Source organism: Cupressus sempervirens, chromosome 9 (genome assembly GCF_028749045.1).
Source record: "Cupressus sempervirens isolate cs-2001-9-10 chromosome 9, ASM2874904v1, whole genome shotgun sequence".
NCBI classification, from domain to species: domain Eukaryota; kingdom Viridiplantae; phylum Streptophyta; class Pinopsida; order Cupressales; family Cupressaceae; genus Cupressus; species Cupressus sempervirens.
In genome coordinates this window covers 752730894-752747338 of record NC_143126.1, presented here as the reverse complement: position 1 = coordinate 752747338, position 16445 = coordinate 752730894, and positions in this window count along the sequence as shown.

Genomic DNA, 16445 nt, shown 5'->3' with positions numbered 1-16445 from the left:
TCTAGAACCCCCTTCAGCTGGTCTCAGAAGCCAAGTTTGAGGTATGATGTCGTAGTTCTTCTTTCTGTCATGATATAGACACTCAGATTCCCCAAAGGTCCATAGTTCATAGGGTTCCTTATGATGAATTCTCAGGGTTGCGCTAACACTTGTCTTGCATATTCTTACTAACACCTCCTCTAAAGTTTTCTTTATGCATCTGGTATTGGGTTTGTAGTGATTTGCACACTCCACAACTAGTTCTAGGCATTCAATAGCTGGTGAGAATGCAACGACTTCTAACAAACCACTACTGGCCAATTTTTGATGTATGGGACTAGATTGAACATCCCTCGTCCACTCAATTATATCACTTAGGTTTTTATTCACCATGAAAGTATCCCAAATTTTGGGAAGGGAACTCAATAGGAAGGGCTTTTCAAGCTTAGGCATTTTGGGGTGAAAAATGTCATGGTTTAACTTGAAAGATATAGAATTGTTGAATTAAACCAAAACACTTCAAAGGGAAAACTAGGCATGGAAATGACAAAGTAAGAGATAATGCACTTACAATTTTCGATAGAGTCTAGACATCCACTTTCCTTGCTTACTAGTTGGCATCGAGAGCTCAAGATGATGAAATGAGTAATTATGCAGGACTAAAGGTTATTATAGAAGATATCAGAGAAAAGATTTGAGCGGGTAGGAAGGGTTAATTACAAACGTGCCATCTATACTTTGAAAATACTTGCAAGGCTTATTTATAGTTAATATCCATCACATTCACATGCAGCTCGTCCTTTCATGATATCACAAAAATCTGCACACAACCTTTTTCCATAAAGTAACCGTACTTAGCATGATTTCTCATAATTGCCACAATTATTTCCTTTTTCATCTTCAACATCACCATAGGGGGGGACCCATTCCTTTGATTTACAAAAATAAACTTATAATCCCGCCATGCCTTTTTCTACAAGGAAACAAACACATGTTAGAAAAACACAAAGTCGAAGTCAAAGTTGAAGTTTAAATCAACTTCGGCTTCAACGTCAACTTCAAAAAGTAGACTTGGGTTGATAGGGGAGACACTTTACTGAAATGAAAAGGAAAGGATGAAGTTGAACTTGAACTTGAAGTGAACTTGGGTTTCAACTTCAACTTCAATTTGCAAAATGACACTTGGGTGATCACTTTGTGCATGAGTGAAAATATATGGTAATAACTGGCTTTGACTAGGGAATTAGACCAAAAGGGATCATAGGTGAACTTAGAATCTTTGGTTCCGTAGGCCAATAACAAACAGACCTAAACTAAAGACACACAGAACAAGGAAAATGGGAGAAAATGACCTAAAGGAAACAAAGTAGGGGAAAACGGGTAATTACAATGAGGGTGAACAAAAAGAAGACTTAAAACTTAAAAAGCTTAAGGTCCTGTTGGTCTAATTTTTCACACTTGCAATTTTTTTTGAAAATTATGGTGAGAAATCATTTGAGTTTTTAGGATTGCCCTAGTCTTGCCCTATTTCATGTGTTATCAAAGTCTATTGATTTCTCTAGATTGATCTTTTAAAACAACCATGAAATTGATCCCTTTTGAATTTCTCAGAAGGAGTTGTAAAATGTTTTAAGTTAGTCCTTTACGTTCTTATGGTGTGAGGTTTCATGTAACAACGGAATGCCTTTTGCTTTTGGTTTCTGTGGCCACGCTTTCTGATACAGCAAAGAGGCATAAAGGATTTATCGCACCTTGAAAAGCTCTTGTTACGGGCTTACGAGTAAATACCTTGAGTGAAGGAGTGGGGAGGCTTGCAATGTGATCTACGTGTATAAGCCTCAATGGGTAGCATAAAGGCATAAAGCATGATCTGAAGGGCACGCGAGGGTATTACGGTGTTACGAGTAAAGGTTTTTTCGTAAGCACGGAGGCAAGGTTTTATGGTGTTTACGTGTCTACGATTCTTGGGTTTGCGGACAACCGTAAAGCTTTGTTTTTAGCAGTAAAGGAATCATGTGGGACTTGTTGAAGTGTCAGAAGGGCCCAGTTGCAGCAAATCAGATGGAGACACAACATTTATGTCAGATGGGCCCATCCCTCGTGACATATGACTTAAGCTTTTGATATTACGCCCTTACGCTTGTAGGTTAAGCGTATGAACGAAGAGCTATTTTTTCTTTTTTTCATGGTTACAGATCCAGTCTCAGCGTGTAAGCGTAAAGAGGTGAGAAGGAAGATCAGTAAAAGGGGTTTACGCTCATACGATAAAAGGAAGACGCGAGACTCCAATAGTAGTTGAGAGAGCTCTCCCGTGATACGAATAAAGCTAAGTTGTAAGAGCGAAAGATAAGTTTTGAAGCCTTACACTGCCCTGAGAAATGAAGTAAGCAGAACAACGTAGAGGGAATTTCCAAGGTCTCTGTAGATACGTGCACATAGGAGCGTAAAGGCTACAAGGATAGCCTGAGTGAGGGTTTTACGCTCACGCGAGGAATGTTGAATCGTAAGAACGGAGATGTTAGTAAAAAGATTTTCGATGTTCTGGTGTAAAGGATTACGTATAAGCGTAAAAGGTAATAAGACAAAGTTAAGGATCTTTACGCTTATACGGAAGAAGCTTAAATCGTAAAAGCGAAAACACACAGTAAAAGGGCTTGAGATCCTACGGGGTAAAAGGTTCCATAGAAACGTAAAAGGGATTTTCAAAACAGTGTAAAAGCATCATTACATTCCTATGATTAGGGCATTTTGAAGCTTCTCTAAGTGAGCGTAGAGATCCATCGAGAGCATTTTCGGCATCACAAAGATTGAAGGTTTGACTCAACGTAAGAACGGAAGATAGTCATATAAGAAAGAACCTTTGATGTGTCACGAAAGATAAGAAAAAAAGGACAAAATTACTATAGCCAAGTAAAGTAAGGCTTTGAGAAGTACAATCAGAATCCAATTTTGCGGCTGATATACCCTGATGGTGACCTGCGATCATAAGTTTTAAAGCTCATGCATGCTAAATTTATTAAAAAGGTTGGTAGATATATCATTAAAACATCAAGGATTTAATTGAATTACTAGCCTCAAGAAGCTTGTTTCTGTGCTGTTCTGAAGTTTTGAAAGCTATAGAGCTCTGTGTATCCTGTGAAGTTGCAGAAGAATTCAAAGTATAGTAAAAAAGACATGGCTAACCAAGAAGTTGAAGAGGTACACACAGAAGAATTTAAAGTTGAAGACGAGGGTGATGATGTGGTAGAAGTCACACCAGAAGGAAAAAGGAAGAAATCTACTGTCAAAATAGAAAAGAAGACAAGGGTCAGAAAATCGAACAAGCATGTAGAAGACTGGCTAAAACTCCTTCCAGGGTCGTCAAATGCAATTTCTGCAAATGATCATATATTCAGAGACCCTTATGCTTTTGTTTGAGATGCTGAATGCCCTAGAATTATTGGTTATGATCTTTTCATGTACTTTTATCAGAATAGAATAGAGAATGTGCTAGTATGTAACCCATGGAATAGAAATATGGAAAAATTAATTTTTCCAGAAGTGTTCGTTGATGTTGACCTATTGAAGGCCCTAATAAATTCATATAATCCAGTAACCAGGACTTTTCATAGGCATAATGGGAGTGTATTATGTACATTGGACAGAACTTCTTTTATTGAGGCTTTTGGATTGATGGGACAAATGGATGTACCTATTGACATTGCAGACTTACAAGGAAAATTCGCTAGGATTAAAACCTACTTTGTAAACAATGTCATGCTGCCGCACATTCCTTACAAAGTTAAGAAGGCAGGGTTAATCCCAAAAAAGGTGGGAGAATTTTTATCTTTGAGTAGGTTCAAAAATTATTTCAAAAAAACAGTGTATGGGTTGCACAAAGTATTGGGAAGTGATGGTGTAGAGGATTGTGTATATGGTTCTCTTTTTCTGATGGCATGCAACATACATGATCCTTTTCATCATAAGGAGTATGATTATGTGGCCTTTATCATTGATAGTATGCACATGCAGATTTGTGATGCTAAGAAAGGAGAACTGAAAGACTTCAAGTTCCACCATTATTCATTATTGATGCACCTTATCCTGTATAGCAACATTGGGTACATCAGTGGAGACTTCATTGATCAAACTTCTGATGAATTTGGTGAGTTACCTGTGCAACTCTGGACTCGTATTCGGCATAAAGATTTCTTCTATTCAAATGCTCTAGTTTTTTTCAATTTGTTCAATTCTGTTATTATGAGGGAGCTAGATCATACTTTCTTTAGGGCACCCAATGTTTTGAAGACTCTGCTTAGGCCCTCTTTCTTAGATGAAAAAATAAAATTAGATCATAACTGGGGAAGCATATTTTTGTTTAAAGAATGTACTTTAATCAGAGTTTTTGCATGCCCGCAACCTCCTCATCTATTGCCTAAATATCTACCCCCTAGATTGGCCATTATTGAATTCTTTTGGCAATTCTTATTGATGAATAAAGAAATGATCCCTCCCTCTTTGCATAAGCCTACTTTTGTATGTAGAACCTTTAAGGTAGGAGACTTTGAAATAGTCAAGAATGCTTTTGAGGAATTGAGTGACTATTTAGGTCAGTATAAATTTGCTACTGGGCCCTATAGGATGTATGATCCTGACAGTTATATTGCAAACGAGGTTAAGACCATTAGGGGTTTTGTTCTACCTCCAAGTAAGCCTATTCCTGTAGAGGACCTAATTGCCAACATAGTAGCAACAGGAGAGGTAGATGAATTATTGAGGAAGTATGAAGAAATAAGGAAAGCGGAAAATGCTTCGAAGAGGACCAACCCTGATTTTAAGGGTTTTTATACAGAAGTTCCATATCCTAATAATCTGAGGAAAATGATTGAGAATTTTGATCATATTATGTTACAAATGCCTCATGAGCCAGAGGGAGAAGAAGCCATTGTAAATAGAGAATCCCCTGAACCAGATACACAATTAGAAATTGATTTGGAAGAAGAGCAGCCGTCAACTTTAGCCTGGGTGCCACAAAAATAAAAGACAAAAGACAATGCACATCGCTGAAAAGGTGGTAAGCAGAGCTATACAAGTCATGTCTAGAAGTAGTGAGTATTTTGCTGATATTAGGAAAAATTATTTTCACCAAAGGGCTACTGAAGCAGGAAAAGCTTCTACTGACATGCAAATTGCAGCATCAAGGTTGGATGACAGGCTCATTCAATCTGAGAAATTCATGGAAGATGATGATTTTATTAAATCATCAGAATTTAAAAGTTTTCTCTATAAAATCAAACAAAATGAACTCACATTGAGTCTCATGCTAGGAGAAGATCCAGAGAAAAATAAAGAGTTAGTTGAAAAACTATTGGCTTATGACCGTAAAAGTGAAACAATGACTGCCGCCAGGGAATTAGTACATAGGAGTGGCATGATTCTAATACCACATTGGGAAATTGAGAAAGCTTTTGTGTTGGACCAAATGAGAAGACAAGATAAGGCCATCAGTTATGAAGCCACTAGTAGTGAAGGTTTTAAAAGAGGGTCAGGTTTTAATGTGGACACTAAAACCCTAGTAGTATGGAGTGTGGCCCCTGACACCAAGAAGCCTAAGATGATGGATATAGAAGAAACTGCTTAGGGCAATATGATTGTGTGGACATTGGAGAGCACTACTGGGAAGGAAATCTCCAATTTGGTAAAACATTTTGCTCTTATGAATGAGGAAAATGTTGATGAAATTGAGGATAAGTTAGTTGCAATGTTTAATGAATGCCTTGATATCAGGAGAACATATGAAGAAGAGCCCAAAATGAGCCATGTATAGAAACAAAGAATAGAGGAGTTGGAGGAAAAAATTAAGATTCTGGAAACAGAAATAAAATCCCTCAAAGAATAGCTCAAGATAGCAGCAGAGGTAGAGCATGCACCAAGGCAAGAGGAAGAAAGAAGGCACGTAGTAGAAGCAGAGGCCCAAATAGAAGAAATGCTTATGGGAACAACGGTGTTAGTGCCTGTGATTAGTGTGGAAACAAAAGTTTCCCAGGTTGACAATAATACCAAGAAAAATGTTTTGATGAATGTATTAAATCATAGAATTAGCATTCTGAAAAGAATATCTCAGGATATTTATAATACATTCATCAGTCTACAATCTGCAGAATAGGTATGCATGGGTGCAGTTAGATGGCTTGAGCCTATTTTTCAACAGTGGGGACCCTATATGCAATTTTTTGATAGGTTGATACTCTTGTTAGCCAAGAAGCCAAATCTCCCAGATAAAGTTATTACTGTGAAGGAAGGTATGGACAAAGTGAAAGAATTATTGCAAATCTTCATAGGGACGCTGGCAGTAATTCAAAGTAAATTAAAAATGCTAACAAATGGTTTCTATTATTTGATTCCTTCTGTTATCGATTCTAATAATAAGTTAAAAGATTTTGATGAGTGGTCTAATTCTTTTGATCACATTATAGACTTTCCACAAGTGGTGTCCGTTCTCCAAGATGGTATTGATGAATGTCTTTTCAATGAACTAATTGATACCCTTTTCAAGATTGAAACTGAAGTGAATAGGTTTATCATAGAAGGAAGGGTGATTACTGATGCCAGGTGGCAGAAAACAGTGGATGAATTAACAACAGTTAAGGAATGTGATTGGCCCACTAAAAGAGAAATATTTGTTTGGGAAGCAATCGCAGAAATCAAAGCACTACCAACTGGGAGCAGTTAGAGAAAAGGAAAAAATTGAAGATTTTATGCTCCAACTATCATTTGCCTTCTGTTTTATTTGTTTTGTTTTGTTTGTTCGGTTTTCTTTTGAAAAGGGGTAATTTACCCAATTTTTGTAAAAGGATACATGTCACTTTCTTTAGCCCGAAGCTTGTTGCATCTCACACTATTTAAGTGAGATCCCAAGGCTAAAGAATGGGCCGAATTCTATTTCTTCTAAGTATTGTGCTTAGTCTAGTTTTTGGTCCAAATTTTGAAAGAAAGTTTGTAATGTATTTTTCTGTCAAATTCTCTGAGAATACATGAATATTGAATGAGCTGTGTTTCTTTCTAAAGGCCATTATGAGTCTATTGTAAAAGATATACCCATTTCAAAGGAAATGAATACAAATTATGAACTGTCCCCATATCAGTTCTTTCTGAATTTTGTCTCCTTTTAAATACTTAGCTACCTTGATGTTGTATGAGTAAAATCTTGTGCAATTGAATGCAATCTAGTTAGGTTGTATATCCATTTATCATTGCTATTAATTCAATGGATTAAATAAAGGCTTTGATGAATGTGATAAGATTCCTTAAGTATTGAAAAGGATTTTGAATGATAAGTTCTGATAAGAATTGTTGATAGAATTTGTTGTAAGGCAACAAATTAGATCTAAGAATTTGCTATAGACTCTGAACCCTAATGGATTAGGCACTGATCAAATTATTTCAGTTGAAGGAGAAATATATTATAAATGGCTATTCAAATGCATCAGCAAATCAAATTTTACTTTTATTTCCTGTAGATCTTCAAAGTTGGCCAACACTTGTCTGCAAGGAATGTTTTAGCATCAGTTAGCCATTGTTGTTAAAAACATCTGCAGATCTATAGAAGAATTCTTGGCCATATCTGTTTTATGGGATGTGTTTACCAAGTTAGTGAAAATTATGTATATGTTTGAGGATTTTGAAATGAGAATCAGAATGAAACTAAGAATAATCCTCATATAGTTGTTCCAGTCTTGAACCATCCCTGGGTACACCCACCCTGGTTTTGCAGAGCCAAAAGAGTAGAAAACCATCTATGGTTTTGTTGAAGTTGGGTCCAAATACCTTACATATACAATTGTTAATAAGAATAGGCTAGTCTATAGATTGTGTATGTACTGTCATTCTAGTATTAAGCATTTTTGTTGCTTAGTAGTTTTAGTATTTTTTAAAACACCAACAAAAAACACCAACAGGTCCTATCCATTAAATGATAGGGGCAGATCATTACCATTAAGATATTTGAGCTTGAATGCATTGGAACCCAAATCGGCTGATATAATAAAAGTTCCTTGCTAGAGGCTTTCGAATTTTGCATAAGCTCCTTTTAGTTCTTTTCTTTTGTCCCATAGCAACACTTGATCTCCTATCATGAATTTTTGAGGCCGAGCTTTCCGATCAAAAATCTTCTTTATCCTTGCCTGATGACTAGTAATGTAATCCATTATCTCCCTCCTTTCCTCTTCGATCTTCTAGAGATATAGTATCCATTTTTTAATAGCATTAGAGAACAATCCATCTTCAATTGCTTTCTACAAATTCAGAGTAGTAAGTTCAAGAGGCAAAGAAAATTGTGCTTCAACTTCGTATACTAACTCAAAAGGGGTCATATAAATAGCTCTTTTAGGAGAGGTCCTATCTGCCCATATTGCTTTGTACAAGCGTTTATGCCAATCTCTACCCTTTTTGTCAACCAACTTCATGATATTTATTAAATTTTTATTGGTTGATTCAGCCTATCCATTGCCTTGAGGAAAATAATCAGAGGCATGTGATAGTCTGACACCATGATCATAACAGAACAATTGAATTTCTCGGGATGAAATTTTTTGAGCATTATCAGTCATTATTTTGCTTGGGACTCCAAAGCATGTTAGAATATTTTCTATCAAGAATTTATAGAACACCTCAGATGTTGTAGATTTCATAGGCACTGCTTCAACCCATTTGGTAAAATAATCAGTGGCAATGAGAATATGGGTGTGACCAACACTTGAGTTAGAATTAATTGGGCCAATAAAGTCAAGCCCCCATTGTTGAAAAGGCTCTTCTATTATGACTGGTTTCAAAGGTAATGCAGTGAATTGTGGTTTACCTATAAATAATTTACATTTTTCACACCAACCCATTTATAAGTAGACTTAAACATACCTAGCCAATAATGTCCGCTTCTTAGTATCTTAAAGGTAGTCACTGTGGATGAAAAATGTCCACCGCAAGCTTCATTGTGAAAAGTTCTGAGTAACTTTTCCTGTTGATCAGAATCAACACATCTTAGGAACATGCCATCCAAACCTCTTTTATATAGGATATCATCAATAATCACAAACTTAGCTACTCTGAGTTGGAGAATTCTTCTATCTTTTCCTTTTACATGATCAGGGCATTCCCAATAGGTTAGGAAATATGCTATATCAGAATACCATTCATCTTTCAAGCTCACTAGCAAGCAATTAGGATAAGCCTCTTCCTCTTTGCTTTTTTATATAAGTTTGCAAAGGCCTTGGCCATGAACCATTTTGTTTGGTTTGATATCTAGATCAAACTCTTGTACCTTCGACACTCAGGTTGCTCTGTTATTAACTGCTACATCTTGCTATGTAAGAATACTTTTAACTGCTGTAGATGGTACATATATTAGAGAATGTGAATGAAAAATGTAATACTAGAAATTTTTTACAGCCTTGACAATAGAAAATGCCTACTTTTCAACCAAGGAATATCGCAGTTCATGTTTCTTAAGGGGAACATCATGAAAGAAATAGGTACTTCACTACCTTTCTCATTTCTCTGAAGCAGTATGCCTGACATAGTGTGATTAGATGCATAGCAGTACATTATGAAGTCTCTCTTAAAATCAGGATGAAAAAGAGTAGGTGCCTTGGCAATAGTAGCTTTCTTTACCTCTTCAAATGCCTTAATGGTTAGGTTATCCCACCTGAATTTTTTCTTTTCACTTAATAGTTTTGCCATGGGTTGTATAGTTTCAGCAAAGTCAGGGACAAACTTTCTAAGAAAGTTGATCTAGCCGAAGAAAGACCTTACGCCATTACAGTTAACCAGTAAGAAAACTTGCTAAATAGCTTTTACTCTCTTTGGGTCAATCTTAATCCCCTCCTTGGACACTATATGTCCCAATAGCTTACCTTCGATTATAGAAAAGATTGATTTCTTGGGATTTAATGAAATGCCATGCTCTTTGCACTTCTCAAGAACCTTTCTCAAATCTTTTAAGTGTTTCTTTCTCCTTCTTGAAAATACAATCATATCATCAAGATAAACTGTGATACACTTTTCTAAAAGGTGTCCAAAAGTTGAACTCATAGCATGTTGGAAAGTTGCACCTGTATTTATCAAACAAAAAGCCATTCGTTTATAAGAAAAAGTGCCCCAAGGAGTTGTGAATGTTGTTTTGTGTTGGTCTTCTTTAGCTACCTCTATCTAATTATAACTTGAGAAACCATCAAGAAATGACATTATTTCTGAGCTTGCTATTGTTTGGAGTAACTAATCCATAATGGGCAGAGCAAAATTATCTTTGAGGCTTGCCTGATTCAGGTTCCTAAAGTCTACACAAATTCTTATCTCTCCATTCCTCTTTCTCATGAGTACTACGTTTGCCACCCATGTAGAGTGATGTATGGGAAAGATTATTCAAGCCTTAAGCATCTTATCAATCTCCTTGAATATTGCATCTAAAACCTTAGGGTTATAGGTTCTTAGCTTCTACCTGAAGGGGGAGACATTGGGCTTCAACGTAATATGATGTTTGAATTGTCCTTTCTTGATTGTTTTCAAATATTCATATGACCAGGCAAAAACATCAATATACTCGATCAGTAATTTTATGAACCTTTTTTTTTCCTTTGTCTCACAGTAGCTTCCTATGTTTATCATTTTAGGGTTATGATTATCCCCTAGGTTGACCTTCTCATATTCACCATTCTCAACTTCTTTGGGAATTGAGTGTTGAACTAGAAAAACATCTTGCCGATCAAAAAGTCTCTCAAGTTCAACTAGGCCTTTAGGTATCACATTTCCTTTCAATTGTATGGTATCCTCTACTTTCCCTTCTACTCAACTAGGACAAATTTTTTTGCATTTAGAATTAAAGCCTTCAAAATAATTAGTGGCAAACTTTTCCACACTCTGCAAGAAAGCATTAATATGTGCATCATCTTTGAATACTTGCCAAGAATTATTGTTACCTTGGACACTCGACCTATGGATGATCTCTATATAATATTTATCATTTGTAAAATTAGGATGAGGAATAAGAAGAGAGGCCGATACTGCTAAGGAATCTGCTCTAGAATTTAACTCCCTAGGAATTGATTCAATGGAAAAGCTTCAAAATCTTCAATTTCATCCCATACATGATTCTTATAATGCCTCAACCTTTCATTTTTTATAGAAAATAGATTTCTTATTTTTTTTACTATCAACTTTGCATCACCTTTAGCTTTTAGTAATTTAACACATTTCTTTTTGGCCTCTTCTATTCCCAAAAGTAAAGCCTCATATTCTGTTGTAATATTTGTGTTTTCAAAGGCTAACTTGTAGGAAGAAGGAAAAGTTTGACCTGTAGGAGATATCAAGACAACACCAACTTTGAACCCACTTGAGCAACAACTTCCATCAAATTCTAACATCCAAGGCATATCCACCTCCTCCAACTAGATATCTATTTCTTCATTTTTAGGCATAATCAAGTAGTTAGCAAAATTAGTTTCCTGATAAAAAATTTGGGACTTTGGATCATCAGATTGAAAAACTATGTATTTAGACTTGGCTTCAGGGAGCAGAGTTACTTTTTCTTTCCCTATGGGTATAATGGCTTGAGACCAGTCCATTTGACTTCTCCCAAATCTCAATAGAAAGTTTGGCTAAGGAGCATACCATAGCTAGTGGGGATATCGACTACTATGATGGTGAGCTTTATTCTTTTTTCAGGGAAAGCTGCTAAGGAAACTTGAGCATCTTTGATTTGGCCTACCAAAGGTACCTGTTTAGAATCCATTGAATAACATTTGCCAAAGGTTTTAGTTAAAGGAAGATCGAGAGCCTTTGCCACTATTGTTGACATTATGTTATCTAAAGCACCAGAGTCTATTATACAATTGCTTAGCTTAAAACCATGAAGGCAAAGAGATACATAAAATGGATTTGGCTTTTCTTGATAGCTCAATTCTGGAGTGATTTTATCAGGTTGGACTAAGTCTTGATGACCACCAGGGTTTGAAGTCTTGGTTTCTTCTTTTCAAGTCACTTTATTAGCTTGTTTAGCAGATATATCAGGTGAAGGTTGGTGAACATATTATATTAGCTTATTGAGATCATTAGGGTTCATCCTCAAATACTCAATAGGAGATATTTGGATTCTATATGTTCTACAAAATTCAACTATATCAAATGTAGAGTCAGGGTCAGACCTTTTCATAATGTGAGGAATATGAGGTTGTGACTGAGGTGTCCTAGTCTTACCTTCTTCTCTTGCTTTTAAATCCTTTGTTTGGGCTAAGCTTGTAGCATTTTAAGCCTATGAGTTAGCTTTCCCCATCCTCTATCCTTTAGTGAGTACTGAACATGAAGCTTCTTCCAAAGTTAAAAGAATGTCATTACCTCTATTAGAGTTAGATTCATATTCAAGGTAACCATTTACGAAGTCGTTAGATTCTTCAAAAGATGCTTCTTCTATTGCTATGTTTGCTGCCATTGACCTTTTGGCTTCAAGCTACTGATGTCTTATATTCTTAGGACATGCGGTCCCTTCATGATCATTGGTTAGGTGGAAGACACACATGTTGTTCTTACTAGGAGGAGGTTCAATCTGCAATCTTTGTTGACTTGGGGGTAAGGTGAATTGTTTTCCTTGAGAAGAGGCATTATGGCTTGGATACTTCCTTGAGATATCTTGATAAGGAAAAGTGGCCTTGGGAAGTTGCTTCTTTACTACTATAAGATCATTGGCCAACTTTTGAAAAAGTGCATCATTTGAAGATGATGTAGAGGCTTGAGAATTAGGGATTTAAACCTCTTTCTTCCATTTTCCTGATATAATAAGATCATCCTCTAACTTTATGGCAAGGGTTTGTGAGGTTGCAAGCATTGGAGGATTTGCTTTTTTTAAAGGGAAAGCAATATCAGGAGGCATTGCATTTAAAAAGAAACCTTTTTGATTTTCACTGCTTGGTACACTTGTTATGGGTATTTGATGTAATGCTTTGTTGAATCAAGCTACAAACTCCCTCATGGGTACATGTATTTCCTTCTTCATCTAACTCAATTGCATAAGTAAGGAATTTGCATCTTTGGCTGATTTAAATCTAGCTTCAAAAGTATCTTTCATAGCATTCCATGAAGTAATGGATGCATTAGGTAGGTGATGGAACCAATCTGCCACTAAGTTTGTCAAATTTTGAATAAATAGCCTTACAAAAACATCTTTCGTTTCTACAGCCAAGACACTACATGCTATTTTAAAAGCATTCAAATGTTCCTCAGGTGATTTCTTCTTGTCCACACTAAACTTAGGTAGGACCTCTCATGCTCCCTTAGGAAATCTACCCAAATTTCCTTCCAGTTGAAGAGGTCCTATCGTAGCACCCCAGGGTTGATTGTGAGCCATTATTGGTAATCTATAGCTAATAGGGAGGATGATGATAGTAGAAGGAATCAAAGTTCTAGGAATAATTAAAGATTGCAAAGAAATGACGAGGCTACCACTTTTAGGAGGTGATGATGGTCTACTAGTAGTTTTAACTCTATTTCTTTTCAAAGAAAGGTCAAGTTTGAAGTCAATCTTAGCTAGAGCTTCAAAATCTTCATCTACCAAGCTAGAGAACCTATTAGTTTGTGTATATCTTTTTTCAGCTAGGGTGATGTTTTAGAATCACTAATTTACATGGGCAACTCTTTCTACCACAACTTCTTCTTGATTGATTGGCAAACCTCTAATCCTCTTAGCTATTTGTTCCTCTCTTTCTAGTACCAACTATACGTAGAGGTATTGTTGGTTATTGGTTCTGTTAACCGAGACACAAGCATTAGGATCAGAAATAATATCCTCTTGTGTATCATGAAATCCTAGGTTAGGCTGTAGGATAGGAAACTGATTGTGGTTAGGCAGTACTATTTCATAATACCATGAGAAGTTGCCAGAATCTAAGGACAACTCTATCTTCCTGAGTCCCCAGCTGAGTCACCAAAAACTATTAGTTAACAATTTTTTTCCCAAAATCTTTGACAATTTGAACAAGGGAGAAAAATTCAAACTAACCAATTGAATTCTTATGCTTTGATTAGGAATTCTCTGCTTTAAAGGTTTATTCAATATTGATTTAGGTGCAACTAACCTTCATGAAAAGATAATCATTCTTCCTTAGTTGAGGGAAAATTCTTCCAAGAAGTATTTTACTGAAAATACTCAAAAGTTCAAAATCATATTACAAATACAAGATAAATATTGATACTGAAAAACCATTTAATTTTAATGACTAAGATCATGTACATGATTGAATGCAAAGATGAAGAAAAAGTATTTAAAACAATAGAGATTTTACCTCACATGACTTTCAAGATTCAAAACAGATAATTTCAGAAGAATGCATCAATCACAACTTAACTCCAAACATAACAAACGTTCTCAAGAATGTATATTACCACAAAGCAAACAATAGTATTTGCTCCAAGAAGCTTTAGTAGAATAAAATTATAAAACTTTACTCCAATTGGTACAAATTTGAAATACTTTATTTCAAATTCCAAAAGCATAGAGTATCAAAACAAAAGTATTTTTTTTTATGTCTGCGGAGAGATTAACCCCTACAAATATTAACTATTACATATATATAGGCATAGGGCTAGATAGTTATCCAAAATTACCCCACCAGGAGTAAATAGTCTTTAGTTAATATAACCATATCAACTAAAATTCAAAAATAAATAAACAGGAAAAAGAAAAACAACTGCCCATTGATCATTTGCCATGTCAAGAGGAATTGTCTACTCCGATCGCAATCCTCGCGACTTTCCATGTCTCAGATGTGGTCGTGAATGCAGAGATAATGAATTGATGAGGTAAGTTGACATACACCATCCTTTATTTCTAGATTTCTTTCTCTTTTTTAGCTTTGTCATCTTTTTGGCGCGCATCTCCAAATGCTTCAAATTGATTATCAACATAGCCTTAGTATGAGCAATGTTGGAGAAATCCTCCCTGCATGGTACCTTTTTGTCTCGAACCTCATGGAATTTTCTCTAGATTTTGCTTACTAGTTCTTCCACAGGGGCGACAGAGTCACTTTCTTTTTCTACACAATGTTTATTGAACCATTTTAGATCACTTTGAATGATCTCATCTACGATCTTAAAATTGTCTAGGATTTCTTTGATCTCATTGATTGCTTGGGCTAAGGACTCATTTATCCATTCAATGCAATCCTTTATCAAAGATAAGGTTTTCTCATCAAGACCAAGAATAGGGCATTCAACTTGGAATTTTTGTAAATTGAATCCCTAAATTTCTTTGATCCAAAGCACTATGTTCACCCAATTATTTCTTTCATTATCAAAACTCTCATTACTGTACTCCACCTTTTTAATGATGGCGACAATTTCCTTCAAGGCCCTGCCTAAGAGTCTAACCTATTCCTCAATTTTCATTAGGATGTATTGCAACCATTCTTTAGATGTTTTTGCAATAGCTTTGCACTTCTATAGATTATCAAGAAATTGCTGATTGGCTGAAGAGGATACATCCACCAATGCTGACATCTCATGTCTCAGTGGTTTGGGTTATGGATGCAGGATGGCATTAATATATTGTGCCATGTTTTTTATTGCCTCCTTCATTTCCTACTTGTCTTGAGTGTCCTTCCAAACTCTATATGCTATCTCCTTATTTGAGGCTTCAAAAATCTTCATGTCAATTGCGTGGTTCCCCTTACCAAGATTGACTCTTGTTATTTGATAGTCCTAAGGAGAGAGTTTTTCAAGGGGCATGTCTTTTAATGGCTGGACTATTTTAGCTGTCCAGTGTCCCAAGTTCTTATCAAAGTTCAACCTAGACTTAGTTTTGGCCCTTTTTGCCTTTGAAGGCTTTCCCAACCATTTTCTGACTAGATCATCAATAGGCATGGATATGGGTACTAGGCTCCTTTTCTTCTCAATAGAGGTTTCTGACCATTTAGGGGTACTAGGTTCTTTACCTACTAGAGGAGAAAATTTTGCTATGGCCAAGGTATTAGATTGAGAACCACTATTATCAGGGTACTTCTGAGGATCTGGGGTATTGTTGGCCATGATGGAAACAAGAGACTACTTCAAACTTGCCTTTGCCTCGGTAGGATCTAGGTCAACTATGACTCTTCCCTTTTCTTTGCTCAAAGTTTCCTTTTTAGTGGTGGAATGAGTTACCCCTCTGAATTTGGGCACCTTTTCTTGAACTTGAAGTTGAAGTGGCTTTGGGGTTACTTCAACTTTAACTTTACCTTCAACTTTAGGAAAACTTGCAATAGAGTCAGCAATATCAAGGTTAGAAATGTTCTTAGGTGTGTACTGTACTTTCTTGTGCTTAGCTTTTGAGTATTTTTCTGGAACTTCAAGAGTGGTTGATTCAACATTCTTTGATTTTAACCACTTCTCGGTTCTTCTCAACACTTTTGCGATACGAGACATTAGGTCATCCTCTTCTCTTTTAGTCCAGTCAAGCTTGGGGATGGGTA